Below are 19,183 nucleotides of genomic sequence, written 5' to 3' on the forward strand. Positions count from 1 at the left end.
GGCGCAGTGGAAGCGTGCTGGGCCCATAACCCAGAGGTCCGTGGATCGAAACCACGCTCTGCTAATAATTTTTTCTCATTGACGAAAATCTTTTTTGAGGTGACTGTCAGAAAATGATGACAAACGATAATAAAGTCAAAATAAAGTTGATTGAAAAACTCTATCCAGAAAAATCAACTAATTCAGTATGAAAAATTTCATACGTATGTCATTAAAGTTGGTGAAATCCCTCAACATGCTCAATGTGTAAACGTTTGAATCCTCAAAATACTCATTTATGCAACTATAAGATATATGTGCTACTCATTAATCAACAAAAGTTTAAACAAACCAGATAACGAATCATGCATACCTATTCGAACGTTCGAAAATCAATCCTCATATTGATGATATATCAGTCCACATATCATATTAACATGATTAACCAAACTTTCGTCACGGAAAGAGGCGGCGGAGATCATGCTGTCGTTTTCTTTGACGTTTTTCATGTTTTGCAAATAAAACTTGTTTTCGAATGTGTCCATAACAAGAACACAGAGTACTAAAACAATAAAGTTTGCAAAAAATACAGCCGCCCACGTAGGGACTCGATTAAAAGTCTGATGCTCTACCGACTGAGCTACGCAGGCTACATAGAGAACTCTCTCAAATTTTGCACATTTATAATTAACAGTTTCTCTCAAAACTTTTTGTTATACCACATAATAGTTGTTATAAAAGACCAGATTTATTTTACAAGTCTACCTAAGACGATTCTATTGTTTTATTTGACCCGTTTGCATCGAAATTAAAAGAAAATCAAAACTTATGATCGATGCTTTTCTATATAAATACCATGCAGCTGTGTCCATCGTCAGCTGCTACTAAAATTGCAATCAGACGACATTTTAGAGTCGTTCAAACTTAGGTATAGGAACCACACATATAACATGTATAAACAAATGATGTCTAGAGCAGAAATGATCAATCCACCTCAAAGGAGCAAAAATTACAATCGCCCACGTAGGGACTCGAACCCTAGACCCTCAGATTAAAAGTCTGATGCTCTACCGACTGAGCTACGCAGGCTGACGATATTGACTGGAAAACAATATAGTTTAATTATACCTTTCATTTAGCATATAAATAATGTACGGTACAACTTCGTTAACAGAGTCAATCCAAATTTATATAGAAATTTTAAGACAGAGCAACTTAATTAGAACTGTTCTGCTCTCCACTTGCTTTATGCTATAGACTTCTTATCACTTATACTAAGTTTTCACTATATGTACCCAAGGAAATCCCTTAATTGCTATTATTATTCTGGGAAACGTACGTAAGTTTGCCTGGCCGGAAACAAAGAACACTAAATCAAACTTCTCTTGGTTAAAATTTGCAGATCAAGTACTTAACATTCGTGAAAAAAAAAGTCTTGAAGATTTTGGTTTTTAGCGGGGATATCGTTTTCTGATGCAATGCTTGTGATTGGTTGCACTCTATATAGTTAAAAGTCATAACTGTATCTCATGAGCAGAGTGGCGCAGTGGAAGCGTGCTGGGCCCATAACCCAGAGGTCCGTGGATCGAAACCACGCTCTGCTAATAATTTTTTCTCATTGACGAAAATCTTTTTTGAGGTGACTGTCAGAAAATGATGACAAACGATAATAAAGTCAAAATAAAGTTGATTGAAAAACTCTATCCAGAAAAATCAACTAATTCAGTATGAAAAATTTCATACGTATGTCATTAAAGTTGGTGAAATCCCTCAACATGCTCAATGTGTAAACGTTTGAATCCTCAAAATACTCATTTATGCAACTATAAGATATATGTGCTACTCATTAATCAACAAAAGTTTAAACAAACCAGATAACGAATCATGCATACATATTCGAACGTTCGAAAATCAATCCTCATATTGATGATATATCAGTCCACATATTATATTAACATGATTAACCAAACTTTCGTCACGGAAAGAGGCGGCGGAGATCATGCTGTCGTTTTCTTTGACGTTTTTCATGTTTTGCAAATAAAACTTGTTTTCGAATCTATCCATAACAAGAATACAGAGTACTAAAACAATAAAGTTTGCAAAAAATACAGCCGCCCACGTAGGGACTCGAACCCTAGACCCTCAGATTAAAAGTCTGATGCTCTACCGACTGAGCTACGCAGGCTACATAGAGAACTCTCTCAAATTTTGCACATTTATAATTAACAGTTTCTCTCAAAACTTTTTGTTATACCACATAATAGTTGTTATAAAAGACCAGATTTATTTTACAAGTCTACCTAAGACGATTCTATTGTTTTATTTGACCCGTTTGCATCGAAATTAAAAGAAAATCAAAACTTATGATCGATGCTTTTCTATATAAATACCATGCAGCTGTGTCCATCGTCAGCTGCTACTAAAATTGCAATCAGACGACATTTTAGAGTCGTTTGATACGGTGCTTTTTGTCCGCGATTTGCTTTTTGTCCGCTTTTGCTTTTTGTCCGATTATTTTGCTTTTTGTCCGATATTTTTGCTTTTTGTCCGTTGCTTTTTGTCCGTTTTGCTTTTTGTCCGATAATTTTGCTTTTTGTCCGATACTTTTGCTTTTTGTCCGTTGCTTTTTGTCCGTTTTGCTTTTTGTCCGATAATTTTGCTTTTTGTCCGACACTTTTGCTTTTTGTCCGTTGCTTTTTGTCCGTTTTGCTTTTTAGCTCACCTGGACCATAGGACTAAGTGAGCTTTTCTCATTTTCTCATTATTCGTCGTCGTCATTAATTTTTACAAAAATCTTCTCTTCTGAAACTACTGGCAAAATTAAAGCAAACATGGCCAAAATCATCCTTAGGGTATTTAGTTTCAAAAAAGTATCCGATGACCCCGCCCAATAATTAAGATGGCCGCAATGTCTAAAAGAAGAGCATCGCATAAAATGTAGATTTTGGCTTATATATCTGAAACAAAACCATAGAGACAATCTAACAAGGGATAAGAACATTTCGCCTCATAAAATAATGTGGACCAGTCAGAACTTTTCGTGTGGGACAATATGAGCTCTTAATTTAAAAAAAAGTGGGACAATCGGGAATAAGCCCTACAGACTTGAGCAATTCTAAAATAAACACTGTTGATGTATCTCTTTTAAATTTTCTATTAAAAAGTGTTTTACATTTACGAATGCACTATATTGTATCTGTATTTAAAATATTAAACGCATTTATTTCGTGATAGAAATTAAGTAAATGCTTAAGTAACCATTTTATTACTTTTCCCCCTCTTTTCGAGTTTGTCAAACAAAAATAAACTACTTTGTTGAAAATGCTGTTGTGTTAACCAAAGTTTCCTTAATCTTATTACTTGAATAACCTCGAACTTCCTCGTCATTTGGATATAGTTGCTAAATAATTCCGAAATGTATGGATTAATACAGTTTATCTAAATAAATAGCTACACATGTATTACGTAAACTTTGTGATAGTGTTCCAAAAATGAAGTTTGTTTGTTTGTTATATTTGTAATATTTGTAATGTTTAAGAAAAATAAAGTTGTTGGAAATATGACGAAAATATTACCAGACTTAAAAAAGTTTTTTTTTAACTGAAATGTTGCAAAATATTTTGGAGCGACTGTCAATCGGCCATTCGCATATAAGTGCAAATGGTGACTATATATTATTAGCGGGAAGAAGAAACTGTGCGTTTAAGCAATAACATGTCGTAAATGTGTGCACTTCCACATGTAGCAAACGCCGACACCATTTAACATAATGATAAAACTATTCAAACGAGAAAACCATTGATTTACAAAACACTATACGACAAACAAATACAGAAACAAACAACAACTATTGAATTACAGATTGAAACTCCGTTCCTGACTTATTCGTATGATTATCATATATAATATTTTGCGCGGTTAAACATCAATTTAGAATTTCAATAACGAAACCATCACTCAAGGATTATTTGATTTGATAAATTTCTAAACTATTCTAAAGTTTCGAGCATATAAAAAAGAAGATGTGGTATGATTACCAATGAGACAACTATCCACAAAAGACCAAAATGACACAAACATTAACAACTATAGGTCACCGTACGACCTTCAACAATGAGCAAAGCCCATACCGCATAGTCAGCTATAAAGGCCCCGATAAGACAATGTAAAACAATTCAAACGAGAAAACTAACGGCCTTATTTAAGTAAAAAAATGAACGAAAAACAAATATGTAACACATAAACAAACGACAACCACTGAATTACAGGCTCCTGACTTGGGACAGGCACAGATTTAAATAATGTGCCGGAGTTAAACATATTAGCGGGATCCCAACCCTCCCCCTAACCTGGGACAGTGGTATAACAGTACAACATAAGAACGAACTATAAAAATCAGTTGAAAAAGGCTTAACTCATCAGATAGACACAAATACAAGTGAACGTGGCCGGGTACTTATACATCCCGACACAAAAAGTCACAATGAACAGATCTGAGAGTACTCACAGTTATCTGACAGCTATTTCAAAGCCACTAACAACTAATAAAAAGTCATGCCTCTGAGACTTAACGTTCGTTTAAGTCTTTGAATATCCCATGTATTCTACAAATTGGTGTACGTACACCATTGCTCACACGTTTGAGGATGACAGACTAACTTACGACCAGAATGAATAAGAATTAGTCTATATAACAAGATCTAAAATATTTCTAGTGTAAAAGACTTTAACCTCGCCACATTATTTATGTATGTGCCTGTACCAAGTCAGGAGCCTGTATATTCAGTGGTTGTCGTTTGTTTATGTGTTACATAGATATAGGAAGATGTGGTGTGAGTGCCAATGAGACAACTCTCCATACAAATAACAATTTAAAAAGTAAACCATTATAGGTTAAAGTACGGCCTTCAACACGGAGCCTTGGCTCACACTTACATATTTGTTTTTTCATTTATTTTTTTGACATAAATAAGGCCGTTAGTTTTCTCGTTTGAATTGTTTTACATTGTCTTATCGGGGCCTTTTATAGCTGACTATGCTGTATGGGCTTTCCTCATTGTTGAAGGCCGTACGGTGACCTAATGCTGTTAATGTCTGTGTCATTTTGGTCTTTTGTGGATAGTTGTCTCATTTGCAATAATACCACATCTTCTTTTTTATAAGCACACGTACAATTATTACTTCATTTTCTTTTTTTCACTCATCTAATTATTATATCTATTTTAATTCAATATTGTATCCATATAAAATCGATATCATATATAAGAGAGAGGCAAAGTGTACCAAAGAATAATCACACTAAAAAGGGTTGAAACAAACCAACAAAGCCGCAGCTGAATGAAAAACAACAAGATACACAACAGTCCACAAAACAAATGGTCCGAGAACACAATTAATTCGTAGTGCATTTCTTTTAGAACATAAATGAAAATTAAAAAAAATCCCACCTGCGCTTTCTCAATGAAACTTTTACAGTGTGTTGTACTAATTTTGGGACAAATTATATCAAAATTATAGAAAACTTTATCGCGTCTAACTCAAAATATGGACAATTTTGTGTTTAGGGTGTCTTGAAATCTTTTGACAGCTTCCGAAGTGCTAATTTTTAACCTTTTTCAGCTGGACCAAATCACTACTTTCCTGTAAAATTCTGGACCCAAATTTTTTTACAGTGTAATTTCACCCCCCCCCCCCCCTACTTACAATGTGAGGCATTAAACAAGGAGAAATAAATTTGGAAGGGGTATAACAATTATTGGCAAGTAACCCACTGTTATCACTAGGGACTAATATAACGAAAATCAAGGGATGACAATTGTGGTCTCGGACGAAATCATTGAAATTTAAAATCTGAGCAACAAGAACCAATGCAACTGTGATGATGTATGGTTAACTGGAAGAGTAAGATAATCCTGCTCCGTCCATTAAGTTTTAAAAAGTCATGTATTAAACTCAAACTCTCGAACACGTTGTCTTGGAAGATCTTTATTCCAAGGGGGTCCTTAATAGTTGCTTTTTGATAATCCTATAAAGAGTTTATAATTTAACTCCTTGCGAACACTTTCATAAGGAACGAAAATTCCCATCTGCATCTTTTTGAAAAGATTGCAAAAATTGTTTAAATTAAATAGGGTATCCCATTTCAAACCCAGCGTCTCGGAAAATCTCATTTTAGGGCACTAGACAATGATTAAATGTAGTAATTCGATAATAATACATTGATTTCTCGCGAAAACATCGTTAAGGCGAAATTTAAAGTTTGTCTTGGCTGATTGAAGAAATTTCACAATAAAAACTGAAACGCAAAAACGCAAAAACGCATAAAGATGTTTATTCAGGACAATAACTTATATAAAACAACAGCAGAAATACATATAATGTATCACCAATGGAGGTTGTAAAATACTGTAGGTGATACTTAAACGTAATGTTCTATTTATTTTTTTTTGTCGTTAAGGGGACTGGAGGGTATTAATCCATTATTTTTTTAAATATACATGTAGGATTTTGCTTGTTTTTCTATAGATGAACTTTTATCATATACTAAATAGAAAAATCAAATAAAAACATGGGGTTATCGTTCACTTAAGCTCACAATCTGCCCTCGAAAGAAGCAACCATTTTTGTTAAGGTACTTTTTTTTAAGTTGAACTAATAGGAGAAATAGAGAGATATATATATCGAAATAAAAAAAGAACTAAATTACAGAAATCGATTTAATTTTACAACTGTTTAGTTTACGTAAAGCATATTTGAAAAATATCTATAGGTCACCGATGAGTTGAAAAAGACATTTAATTCTAATGCCAAAACAAAATGTCATTATTGCACTAAAGGGAGACAATTTGGAGCTTTTACAGTGATATAAACATTTGAAAAATAAATCTGAGGCCAAAATCATTCGATTTTTTGGGTTGATTTTTGAGCCAATTCATAAAGTTATAACTAATAGTGTAATAAATAAAATTTGTAATGAAAACAAAAATGATAAAATTTTTTGCTGAAATTACCCTCGAGCCTCCGAAAGAGCAAGTATTGCACAAAAAAAAGGAATCATCCTTTAACGGAAACAACTCTTGAAATCATCGGCTATTCGTCGATGACTAAAGGCTATTTATTTCTGAAATCTAAATTTTGTTTTGCTGTTCTGAGTGTTCAAGATGTTACATGCAGCTAAAATATTGGTAAAACATTTGAAAAAATACTGATCTGTATAAAATTTACACAAAAGTAAACGAATGAAAGCCACTGGAATGCAGTCCAGGACTCGGATAAATAAGCACATTTAAACAAGAGTGCACACACTGAAATGTCTCGCCTACTTTACTCATCATTAATATTATGTTGATAGCCCTAAGTATAAAGATTTATTACAACTGCCACATAAACTTAACATTAACCAAGATAGCTAAACAAAGACCAAATGAATTATGAAAATGAGGTAAAGGTCAGACGAACCATACCAGGCAGACATGAACAGCTAACAATTCTTCGATACAACAAATATACTTGACCTATTACTTATAGTTTAAGAAAAACAGACTAAAACACAAAAACTTAACACTGTGCAATGAACCGTGAAATTGAGGTCATGGTCAAATAAAACCTGGGAGACTTATATATAGATCATAAGATATTTTCATGCACCAAATATAGTGACCTTTGGCATATAATATTAGATAAAAAGACCAAAACTCAAAAACTGAATTTTGACCACTGAACCATGAAAATGAGGTCAAGGTCAGATGATATCTTCCCGCTAGACATGTACACCTTACAATCATTCCATACAACAAATATTGTAGACTCATTGCATAAAGTATGAGAAAAACAGACCAAGACAGAAAAATTTAACTATAACCACTGAACCGTGAAAATGAGGTCAAGGTCAGATGACACCTGCCAGTTGGACATGTACACCTTACAGTCCTTCCATACACCGAATATACTAGCCCTGTTGCTTATAGTATCTGAGATGTGGACTTGACCACCAAAACTTATTCTCACCTTTGTTCACTGATCCACGAAATGAAGTCGAGGTCAAGTGAAAACTGTCTGACGGGCATGAGTACCTTGCAAGGTACGCACATACCAAATATAGTTATCCTATTACTTATAATAAGAGAGAATTCAACATTACAAAAACTCTGAACTTTTTTTTCAAGTGATCACTGAACCATGAAAATGAGGTCAAGGACATTGGACATGTGACTGACAGAAACTTCGTAACATTAGGCATCTATATACAGAGTATGAAGCATCCAATTCTTCCACCTTCTAAAATATTAAGCTTTTCAGAAGTTAACTTACGCCGCCGCCGCCGCCGCCGCCGGATCACTATTCATATGTCGAGCTTTCTGCAACAAAAGTTACAGGCTCGACTAAAATGACAGGTTATATGAACTGAGTGGCAATAAAAGCACAAGTCTAACACTTGCTTTTTAAAAAATTAAAATCTTTATTTAAAATGGTCATCTTTAAACAAACAAAAATTGAATATGAAAATTTACAATTCCAACAATAGATCGATATTAAACAGAAATGTTTCATTATCATTTTTCGGCTACAATTGGTATATGAACCATCCAAATGCCAAAATATCAACATAGAGTATTTACAAAGAATGTTTCTGTTATGTTGTGCAACTAAATCTCTACAGCAAATGGTAGTGACAACACTAGATGTTAATTAGGATCCAGCGAAAAGCCAGGCTTTTGTCCACGAAGGTAGCAAATTGTCGGTGTGACTATCGCTGACGGCTTTTGGTAACACACGATATGGTTGTTGGTCATGTTGTTATCACCAAGGGAAGGTCATCGTGCTCTTAATTTCCACACAAACTGATATAGCTCCAAAGGTTTAACAATGAACACCAATGGACACTCATGTCAATTGGAAGGCCACGCGGAATCAATATCGGAGATGTTAAAGACAAATGCATCGGTCATGCTGGGCTTTTGTTGCTTAATGTCTAAATGGACATGGCCTATAATTAAAAGATCCTTTTGCGGAATTTGTGGATTATTTGGTCAACTGTATACAGTCTACGAGCAATTGCATCCTGGGAAAAGCCTCATTAGATAAACCCCAATTTGTTTGTAATTGGTTGTCAGAAAGACCTGGCATATAGTCTTATATTTATTGAACTTACTTACTTACAATATTGAGGGATAAGCCAGCGAGTAAGTCAGCAAAGGGTTAGGGAAGTACCTTGGTATATAAAAAAGTGGAAATAAACAATTGCCGGCTGGCCAAGAGATTCTCCACGTGGGGTATGATGCCAGAGGTAAAAGTAGGCATTGCCTTAAAAAAGGCACAGATCACTTAGGCCCAAGACCCATACGAGTTTGACAACAATGAATTAAAAGGGTAAGGTGGTACCTCTGTTTGCAACGAAGTCGAAATACACTTTAATAATTGCCGGCTGGCCAAACTAAAAGATTCTCCACGTAGGCCATTTTACCAGAGATAGAGGAGGGCATTGCCATACAAATTTCTTATAGCACTTATGCCCTAGACCCGTACGAGTTTGACAATAATGAATCAAAAGGGGGAGATGGTACCTCTGTTTACAACAAAGTCGAAATAAAGTATTGCCGGCTGGCCAAACTAAGAGGTTCTCCACGTAGGCCATTTTATCAGAGATAGATATGGTAATTGCACTTATAATGGCATATAACACTAATTCCAAAGACCTGTACGATTTTGCTTGCAAGGGGTTAAAAATAAAAGGTGTTACCTTTGTTTACAACGAAGTCGAAATAAACCTCTACCTCTGGTATAATGATCCACGTAGAGAATCCCGGAGTTTGGCCTACCGGCTACAGTTATTTTGACTTTAATGTGAACAGAGGTACCACCTCCTCATTTTAGCTCTTTACTGACAAACTCGTACGGGTATATGCCATATAAGTGCTATAGGCTATTTTAAAGGCAATGACCACCTATACCTCTGGTAGCATGGCCCATGTGGTGAATCTCGTAGTTTGAACAGCCGGCAATATTTCATAACGACTTTGCGATATACTAGAATACCCTCCTTTCCTTTTGCTGGCATAAGTGCTATAAACCATTTTAAAGGCAAGGCACCTCTACCTCTGGTATCATGATAAACGTGGATCATCTTTTATTTTTGGCCATCCGGCAATAGTTTATTTCGACTTTGTTATATACCAGGGTACCCTCCTTACCCTTTGCTGACAAACTCGTACAGATCAATGGAATAAGAAGTATGGGCCATTTTAGATGCAATGTCCACCACTACCTTTGTTATAATGGACTATGTGGAGAATTTCTTTGTTTGGCCAGCCGGCAATAATTCATTTCGACTTCGTTGTAAACATAGATACCACCTCCCCCTTTTAACACTTTGCTGAAGCACTGGTACGGGTCTACGGCATAAGTGGCCATTTTTGAGGCTATGGCCACTTCTACCTCTGGTATCATGGCCCATGTGGAGAATCTCTTCGTTTAGCCAGCCAGCAATAGTTTATTTCGACTTTGTGATATACTTAGGTACCCCCCCCCCCCTTTACCCTTTGCTGATTAACTTACACGGGTCTGGGACATACGTGTTATGGCTATGTTAGAGGTAATGCCTACCTCATCCTCTGATATAATACCCCGCGTATAGAATCTCTTAGTTAGGCCAGTCGGCTTAATTTATATTTTCGTTGTAAAAAGAGGCATCGCATCCCCCCTTTAACCTTTTGCTGACAAACTCGTACAGGTCTAGGGCGTTAGTTTTATCAGCCATTTAAAAGGCAATGCACACATTTAACCTAGGATTAATGGCCAACTTGGAGAATCTCGTACTTAAGCAAGCCGGCAATAATTTATTTCGACTTCTTTGTAAACAGAGGTTCCAACTCCCTTTTAAACCCTTTGATGATACCGCGTACTTCTCTAGGGAATAAGTGATTTAGGCCATTTTAGAGGCAATGACAACCTCTACCTCTGGTATCATGGCCCACGCGGAGAATCTCTTAGCCATACAGCAATAGTTTAGTTCGACTTTATTATATACTAGGGTACCAACCTTACACTTTGCTGACTAACTCGTACGGGTCTAGGTCATACGTGCTCATGGTCATTTTATAGAGGCAATCCCTTCCTCTACCTCTCATATTATGGCCCGCGTGGATAATTTCTTAGTTTAGCCAGCGGGCAACAGTTTATTTCAACTTCGTTATATACCGGGCTAATTCATCCCCCTTTTAACTCATTGTTGACAAACTCGTTCGGGTCTACAGCATAAGTGCTATGAGCCATTTTTAAGAGAATGACTACTCCAACATCTAGTATAAGGGCGCACCTAAAATGTCTTAGTTTGGGCAGCCGTCACTATTTTTGGTAAACTGTGTGATTTACTAGAGTATTCCCCTTACCCTCTTCTGACCAACTCGTACGGGTCGAGGACATAAGTGCCATGGCCCATGGACCATTTAAGAGGCACTGCTACCTATACCTCTGGTATAATGGCCAACGTGGAGAATCTCTTAGTTTGAAGAGCTGGCAATAATGAGGTTTATTTTTACTTCGTGATATACCGGCGAAACTCATGCCCCTTTTAATTCGTTGCTGATAAACTCGTGTAGATCCAGGACATAAGTGCTATAAGCCATTTATAAGGGTTTGACTACCTCTTCTTCTGGTATAATGGCCTACCTAGAGTATGTCTTAGTTTAGCCAGCTTTCAATAGTTGTTTTTTAGACTTAGGGATATACAAGAGTATTCCCCTTGCCCTCTGTTGACCAACACCTACGGGTCTAGGATATTAGTGCTTCGAGCCATTTTAGAGGTAATGCGATATATTGTAAAAGACATGAAATTTCATGTACAAATCATTTATAATGTGAGTATGGTCTGTATTTAACTCCTAAAAGGACATGGTATTTTGAAGTTCAAAATGAAACCAGGCAAAAATATACACATTTTATATCGGACATAAAGCAAAATTATCGGACAAAAAGCAAAACGGACAAAATGCAACGGACAAAAAGCAAAAGTTTCGGACAAAAAGCAAAATAATCGGACAAAAGGCAAAACGGACAAAAAGCAACGGACAAAAAGCAAAAGTTTCGGACAAAAAGCAAAATAATCGGACAAAAGGCAAAACGGACAAAAAGCAACGGACAAAAAGCAAAAGTTTCGGACAAAAAGCAAAATTATCGGACAAAAAGCAAAAGCGGACAAAAAGCGAATTGCGGACAAAAAGCACCGTATCAGTCGTTCAAACTTAGGTATAGGAACCACACATATAACATGTATAAACAAATGATGTCTAGAGCAGAAATGATCAATCCACCTCAAAGGAGCAAAAATTACAATCGCCCACGTAGGGACTCGAACCCTAGACCCTCAGATTAAAAGTCTGATGCTCTACCGACTGAGCTACGCAGGCTGACGATATTGACTGGAAAACAATATAGTTTATACCTTTCATTTAGCATATAAATAATGTACGGTACAACTTCGTTAACAGAGTCAATCCAAATTTATATAGAAATTTTAAGACAGAGCAACTTAATTAGAACTGTTCTGCTCTCCACTTGCTTTATGCTATAGACTTCTTATCACTTATACTAAGTTTTCACTATATGTACACAAGGAAATCCCTTAATTGCTATTATTATTCTGGGAAACGTACGTAAGTTTGCCTAGCCGGAAACAAAGAACACTAAATCAAACTTCTCTTGGTTAAAATTTGCAGATCAAGTACTTAACATTCGTGAAAAAAAAAGTCTTGAAGATTTTGGTTTTTAGCGGGGATATCGTTTTCTGATGCAATGCTTGTGATTGGTTGCACTCTATATAGTTAAAAGTCATAACTGTATCTCATGAGCAGAGTGGCGCAGTGGAAGCGTGCTGGGCCCATAACCCAGAGGTCCGTGGATCGAAACCACGCTCTGCTAATAATTTTTTCTCATTGACGAAAATCTTTTTTGAGGTGACTGTCAGAAAATGATGACAAACGATAATAAAGTCAAAATAAAGTTGATTGAAAAACTCTATCCAGAAAAATCAACTAATTCAGTATGAAAAATTTCATACGTATGTCATTAAAGTTGGTGAAATCCCTCAACATGCTCAATGTGTAAACGTTTGAATCCTCAAAATACTCATTTATGCAACTATAAGATATATGTGCTACTCATTAATCAACAAAAGTTTAAACAAACCAGATAACGAATCATGCATACCTATTCGAACGTTCGAAAATCAATCCTCATATTGATGATATATCAGTCCACATATTATATTAACATGATTAACCAAAATTTCGTCACGGAAAGAGGCGGCGGAGATCATGCTGTCGTTTTCTTTGACGTTTTTCATGTTTTGCAAATAAAACTTGTTTTCGAATCTATCCATAACAAGAACACAGAGTACTAAAACAATAAAGTTTGCAAAAAATACAGCCGCCCACGTAGGGACTCGAACCCTAGACCCTCAGATTAAAAGTCTGATGCTCTACCGACTGAGCTACGCAGGCTACATAGAGAACTCTCTCAAATTTTGCACATTTATAATTAACAGTTTCTCTCAAAACTTTTTGTTATACCACATAATAGTTGTTATAAAAGACCAGATTTATTTTACAAGTCTACCTAAGACGATTCTATTGTTTTATTTGACCCGTTTGCATCGAAATTAAAAGAAAATCAAAACTTATGATCGATGCTTTTCTATATAAATACCATGCAGCTGTGTCCATCGTCAGCTGCTACTAAAATTGCAATCAGACGACATTTTAGAGTCGTTCAAACTTAGGTATAGGAACCACACATATAACATGTATAAACAAATGATGTCTAGAGCAGAAATGATCAATCCACCTCAAAGGAGCAAAAATTACAATCGCCCACGTAGGGACTCGAACCCTAGACCCTCAGATTAAAAGTCTGATGCTCTACCGACTGAGCTACGCAGGCTGACGATATTGACTGGAAAACAATATAGTTTATACCTTTCATTTAGCATATAAATAATGTACGGTACAACTTCGTTAACAGAGTCAATCCAAATTTATATAGAAATTTTAAGACAGAGCAACTTAATTAGAACTGTTCTGCTCTCCACTTGCTTTATGCTATAGACTTCTTATCACTTATACTAAGTTTTCACTATATGTACACAAGGAAATCCCTTAATTGCTATTATTATTCTGGGAAACGTACGTAAGTTTGCCTAGCCGGAAACAAAGAACACTAAATCAAACTTCTCTTGGTTAAAATTTGCAGATCAAGTACTTAACATTCGTGAAAAAAAAAGTCTTGAAGATTTTGGTTTTTAGCGGGGATATCGTTTTCTGATGCAATGCTTGTGATTGGTTGCACTCTATATAGTTAAAAGTCATAACTGTATCTCATGAGCAGAGTGGCGCAGTGGAAGCGTGCTGGGCCCATAACCCAGAGGTCCGTGGATCGAAACCACGCTCTGCTAATAATTTTTTCTCATTGACGAAAATCTTTTTTGAGGTGACTGTCAGAAAATGATGACAAACGATAATAAAGTCAAAATAAAGTTGATTGAAAAACTCTATCCAGAAAAATCAACTAATTCAGTATGAAAAATTTCATACGTATGTCATTAAAGTTGGTGAAATCCCTCAACATGCTCAATGTGTAAACGTTTGAATCCTCAAAATACTCATTTATGCAACTATAAGATATATGTGCTACTCATTAATCAACAAAAGTTTAAACAAACCAGATAACGAATCATGCATACCTATTCGAACGTTCGAAAATCAATCCTCATATTGATGATATATCAGTCCACATATTATATTAACATGATTAACCAAAATTTCGTCACGGAAAGAGGCGGCGGAGATCATGCTGTCGTTTTCTTTGACGTTTTTCATGTTTTGCAAATAAAACTTGTTTTCGAATCTATCCATAACAAGAACACAGAGTACTAAAACAATAAAGTTTGCAAAAAATACAGCCGCCCACGTAGGGACTCGAACCCTAGACCCTCAGATTAAAAGTCTGATGCTCTACCGACTGAGCTACGCAGGCTACATAGAGAACTCTCTCAAATTTTGCACATTTATAATTAACAGTTTCTCTCAAAACTTTTTGTTATACCACATAATAGTTGTTATAAAAGACCAGATTTGTTTTACAAGTCTACCTAAGACGATTCTATTGTTTTATTTGACCCGTTTGCATCGAAATTAAAAGAAAATCAAAACTTATGATCGATGCTTTTCTATATAAATACCATGCAGCTGTGTCCATCGTCAGCTGCTACTAAAATTGCAATCAGACGACATTTTAGAGTCGTTCAAACTTAGGTATAGGAACCACACATATAACATGTATAAACAAATGATGTCTAGAGCAGAAATGATCAATCCACCTCAAAGGAGCAAAAATTACAATCGCCCACGTAGGGACTCGAACCCTAGACCCTCAGATTAAAAGTCTGATGCTCTACCGACTGAGCTACGCAGGCTAACGATATTGACTGGAAAACAATATAGTTTATACCTTTCATTTAGCATATAAATAATGTACGGTACAACTTCGTTAACAGAGTCAATCCAAATTTATATAGAAATTTTAAGACAGAGCAACTTAATTAGAACTGTTCTGCTCTCCACTTGCTTTATGCTATAGACTTCTTATCACTTATACTAAGTTTTCACTATATGTACACAAGGAAATCCCTTAATTGCTATTATTATTCTGGGAAACGTACGTAAGTTTGCCTAGCCGGAAACAAAGAACACTAAATCAAACTTCTCTTGGTTAAAATTTGCAGATCAAGTACTTAACATTCGTGAAAAAAAAAGTCTTGAAGATTTTGGTTTTTAGCGGGGATATCGTTTTCTGATGCAATGCTTGTGATTGGTTGCACTCTATATAGTTAAAAGTCATAACTGTATCTCATGAGCAGAGTGGCGCAGTGGAAGCGTGCTGGGCCCATAACCCAGAGGTCCGTGGATCGAAACCACGCTCTGCTAATAATTTTTTCTCATTGACGAAAATCTTTTTTGAGGTGACTGTCAGAAAATGATGACAAACGATAATAAAGTCAAAATAAAGTTGATTGAAAAACTCTATCCAGAAAAATCAACTAATTCAGTATGAAAAATTTCATACGTATGTCATTAAAGTTGGTGAAATCCCTCAACATGCTCAATGTGTAAACGTTTGAATCCTCAAAATACTCATTTATGCAACTATAAGATATATGTGCTACTCATTAATCAACAAAAGTTTAAACAAACCAGATAACGAATCATGCATACCTATTCGAACGTTCGAAAATCAATCCTCATATTGATGATATATCAGTCCACATATTATATTAACATGATTAACCAAAATTTCGTCACGGAAAGAGGCGGCGGAGATCATGCTGTCGTTTTCTTTGACGTTTTTCATGTTTTGCAAATAAAACTTGTTTTCGAATCTATCCATAACAAGAACACAGAGTACTAAAACAATAAAGTTTGCAAAAAATACAGCCGCCCACGTAGGGACTCGAACCCTAGACCCTCAGATTAAAAGTCTGATGCTCTACCGACTGAGCTACGCAGGCTACATAGAGAACTCTCTCAAATTTTGCACATTTATAATTAACAGTTTCTCTCAAAACTTTTTGTTATACCACATAATAGTTGTTATAAAAGACCAGATTTATTTTACAAGTCTACCTAAGACGATTCTATTGTTTTATTTGACCCGTTTGCATCGAAATTAAAAGAAAATCAAAACTTATGATCGATGCTTTTCTATATAAATACCATGCAGCTGTGTCCATCGTCAGCTGCTACTAAAATTGCAATCAGACGACATTTTAGAGTCGTTCAAACTTAGGTATAGGAACCACACATATAACATGTATAAACAAATGATGTCTAGAGCAGAAATGATCAATCCACCTCAAAGGAGCAAAAATTACAATCGCCCACGTAGGGACTCGAACCCTAGACCCTCAGATTAAAAGTCTGATGCTCTACCGACTGAGCTACGCAGGCTGACGATATTGACTGGAAAACAATATAGTTTATACCTTTCATTTAGCATATAAATAATGTACGGTACAACTTCGTTAACAGAGTCAATCCAAATTTATATAGAAATTTTAAGACAGAGCAACTTAATTAGAACTGTTCTGCTCTCCACTTGCTTTATGCTATAGACTTCTTATCACTTATACTAAGTTTTCACTATATGTACACAAGGAAATCCCTTAATTGCTATTATTATTCTGGGAAACGTACGTAAGTTTGCCTAGCCGGAAACAAAGAACACTAAATCAAACTTCTCTTGGTTAAAATTTGCAGATCAAGTACTTAACATTCGTGAAAAAAAAAGTCTTGAAGATTTTGGTTTTTAGCGGGGATATCGTTTTCTGATGCAATGCTTGTGATTGGTTGCACTCTATATAGTTAAAAGTCATAACTGTATTTCATGAGCAGAGTGGCGCAGTGGAAGCGTGCTGGGCCCATAACCCAGAGGTCCGTGGATCGAAACCACGCTCTGCTAATAATTTTTTCTCATTGACGAAAATCTTTTTTGAGGTGACTGTCAGAAAATGATGACAAACGATAATAAAGTCAAAATAAAGTTGATTGAAAAACTCTATCCAGAAAAATCAACTAATTCAGTATGAAAAATTTCATACGTATGTCATTAAAGTTGGTGAAATCCCTCAACATGCTCAATGTGTAAACGTTTGAATCCTCAAAATACTCATTTATGCAACTATAAGATATATGTGCTACTCATTAATCAACAAAAGTTTAAACAAACCAGATAACGAATCATGCATACCTATTCGAACGTTCGAAAATCAATCCTCATATTGATGATATATCAGTCCACATATTATATTAACATGATTAACCAAAATTTCGTCACGGAAAGAGGCGGCGGAGATCATGCTGTCGTTTTCTTTGACGTTTTTCATGTTTTGCAAATAAAACTTGTTTTCGAATCTATCCATAACAAGAACACAGAGTACTAAAACAATAAAGTTTGCAAAAAATACAGCCGCCCACGTAGGGACTCGAACCCTAGACCCTCAGATTAAAAGTCTGATGCTCTACCGACTGAGCTACGCAGGCTACATAGAGAACTCTCTCAAATTTTGCACATTTATAATTAACAGTTTCTCTCAAAACTTTTTGTTATACCACATAATAGTTGTTATAAAAGACCAGATTTATTTTACAAGTCTACCTAAGACGATTCTATTGTTTTATTTGACCCGTTTGCATCGAAATTAAAAGAAAATCAAAACTTATGATCGATGCTTTTCTATATAAATACCATGCAGCTGTGTCCATCGTCAGCTGCTACTAAAATTGCAATCAGACGACATTTTAGAGTCGTTCAAACTTAGGTATAGGAACCACACATATAACATGTATAAACAAATGATGTCTAGAGCAGAAATGATCAATCCACCTCAAAGGAGCAAAAATTACAATCGCCCACGTAGGGACTCGAACCCTAGACCCTCAGATTAAAAGTCTGATGCTCTACCGACTGAGCTACGCAGGCTGACGATATTGACTGGAAAACAATATAGTTTATACCTTTCATTTAGCATATAAATAATGTACGGTACAACTTCGTTAACAGAGTCAATCCAAATTTATATAGAAATTTTAAGACAGAGCAACTTAATTAGAACTGTTCTGCTCTCCACTTGCTTTATGCTATAGACTTCTTATCACTTATACTAAGTTTTCACTATATGTACACAAGGAAATCCCTTAATTGCTATTATTATTCTGGGAAACGTACGTAAGTTTGCCTAGCCGGAAACAAAGAACACTAAATCAAACTTCTCTTGGTTAAAATTTGCAGATCAAGTACTTAACATTCGTGAAAAAAAAAGTCTTGAAGATTTTGGTTTTTAGCGGGGATATCGTTTTCTGATGCAATGCTTGTGATTGGTTGCACTCTATATAGTTAAAAGTCATAACTGTATCTCATGAGCAGAGTGGCGCAGTGGAAGCGTGCTGGGCCCATAACCCAGAGGTCCGTGGATCGAAACCACGCTCTGCTAATAATTTTTTCTCATTGACGAAAATCTTTTTTGAGGTGACTGTCAGAAAATGATGACAAACGATAATAAAGTCAAAATAAAGTTGATTGAAAAACTCTATCCAGAAAAATCAACTAATTCAGTATGAAAAATTTCATACGTATGTCATTAAAGTTGGTGAAATCC

At 35.6% G+C, this 19,183-nt stretch overlaps 11 non-coding genes across 11 annotated transcripts; all 11 read right to left on the reverse strand.

Annotated features, from left to right (window-relative positions):
• Positions 1-995: 995 nt before the first annotated feature.
• Trnak-uuu (transfer RNA lysine (anticodon UUU)) lies at positions 996-1,068 on the reverse strand. The gene has a single exon. It is a non-coding gene; the product is annotated as a tRNA-Lys (tRNA).
• Positions 1,069-2,091: 1,023 nt separating this feature from the next.
• Positions 2,092-2,164, reverse strand: Trnak-uuu (transfer RNA lysine (anticodon UUU)). Its single transcript has one exon. It is a non-coding gene; the product is annotated as a tRNA-Lys (tRNA).
• Positions 2,165-12,310: 10,146 nt separating this feature from the next.
• Positions 12,311-12,383, reverse strand: Trnak-uuu (transfer RNA lysine (anticodon UUU)). Its single transcript has one exon. It is a non-coding gene; the product is annotated as a tRNA-Lys (tRNA).
• Positions 12,384-13,402: 1,019 nt separating this feature from the next.
• On the reverse strand, positions 13,403-13,475 carry Trnak-uuu (transfer RNA lysine (anticodon UUU)). Its single transcript has one exon. It is a non-coding gene; the product is annotated as a tRNA-Lys (tRNA).
• Positions 13,476-13,841: 366 nt separating this feature from the next.
• Trnak-uuu (transfer RNA lysine (anticodon UUU)) lies at positions 13,842-13,914 on the reverse strand. Its single transcript has one exon. It is a non-coding gene; the product is annotated as a tRNA-Lys (tRNA).
• A 1,019-nt stretch (positions 13,915-14,933) lies between these two features.
• Trnak-uuu (transfer RNA lysine (anticodon UUU)) lies at positions 14,934-15,006 on the reverse strand. The gene has a single exon. It is a non-coding gene; the product is annotated as a tRNA-Lys (tRNA).
• Positions 15,007-15,372: 366 nt separating this feature from the next.
• Trnak-uuu (transfer RNA lysine (anticodon UUU)) lies at positions 15,373-15,445 on the reverse strand. The gene has a single exon. It is a non-coding gene; the product is annotated as a tRNA-Lys (tRNA).
• A 1,019-nt stretch (positions 15,446-16,464) lies between these two features.
• Trnak-uuu (transfer RNA lysine (anticodon UUU)) lies at positions 16,465-16,537 on the reverse strand. Its single transcript has one exon. It is a non-coding gene; the product is annotated as a tRNA-Lys (tRNA).
• Positions 16,538-16,903: 366 nt separating this feature from the next.
• On the reverse strand, positions 16,904-16,976 carry Trnak-uuu (transfer RNA lysine (anticodon UUU)). Its single transcript has one exon. It is a non-coding gene; the product is annotated as a tRNA-Lys (tRNA).
• Positions 16,977-17,995: 1,019 nt separating this feature from the next.
• On the reverse strand, positions 17,996-18,068 carry Trnak-uuu (transfer RNA lysine (anticodon UUU)). Its single transcript has one exon. It is a non-coding gene; the product is annotated as a tRNA-Lys (tRNA).
• Positions 18,069-18,434: 366 nt separating this feature from the next.
• Trnak-uuu (transfer RNA lysine (anticodon UUU)) lies at positions 18,435-18,507 on the reverse strand. The gene has a single exon. It is a non-coding gene; the product is annotated as a tRNA-Lys (tRNA).
• Positions 18,508-19,183: the final 676 nt, after the last annotated feature.

This window comes from Mytilus galloprovincialis, chromosome 10, assembly GCF_965363235.1.
Source record: "Mytilus galloprovincialis chromosome 10, xbMytGall1.hap1.1, whole genome shotgun sequence".
NCBI classification, from domain to species: Eukaryota; Metazoa; Mollusca; class Bivalvia; order Mytilida; family Mytilidae; genus Mytilus; species Mytilus galloprovincialis.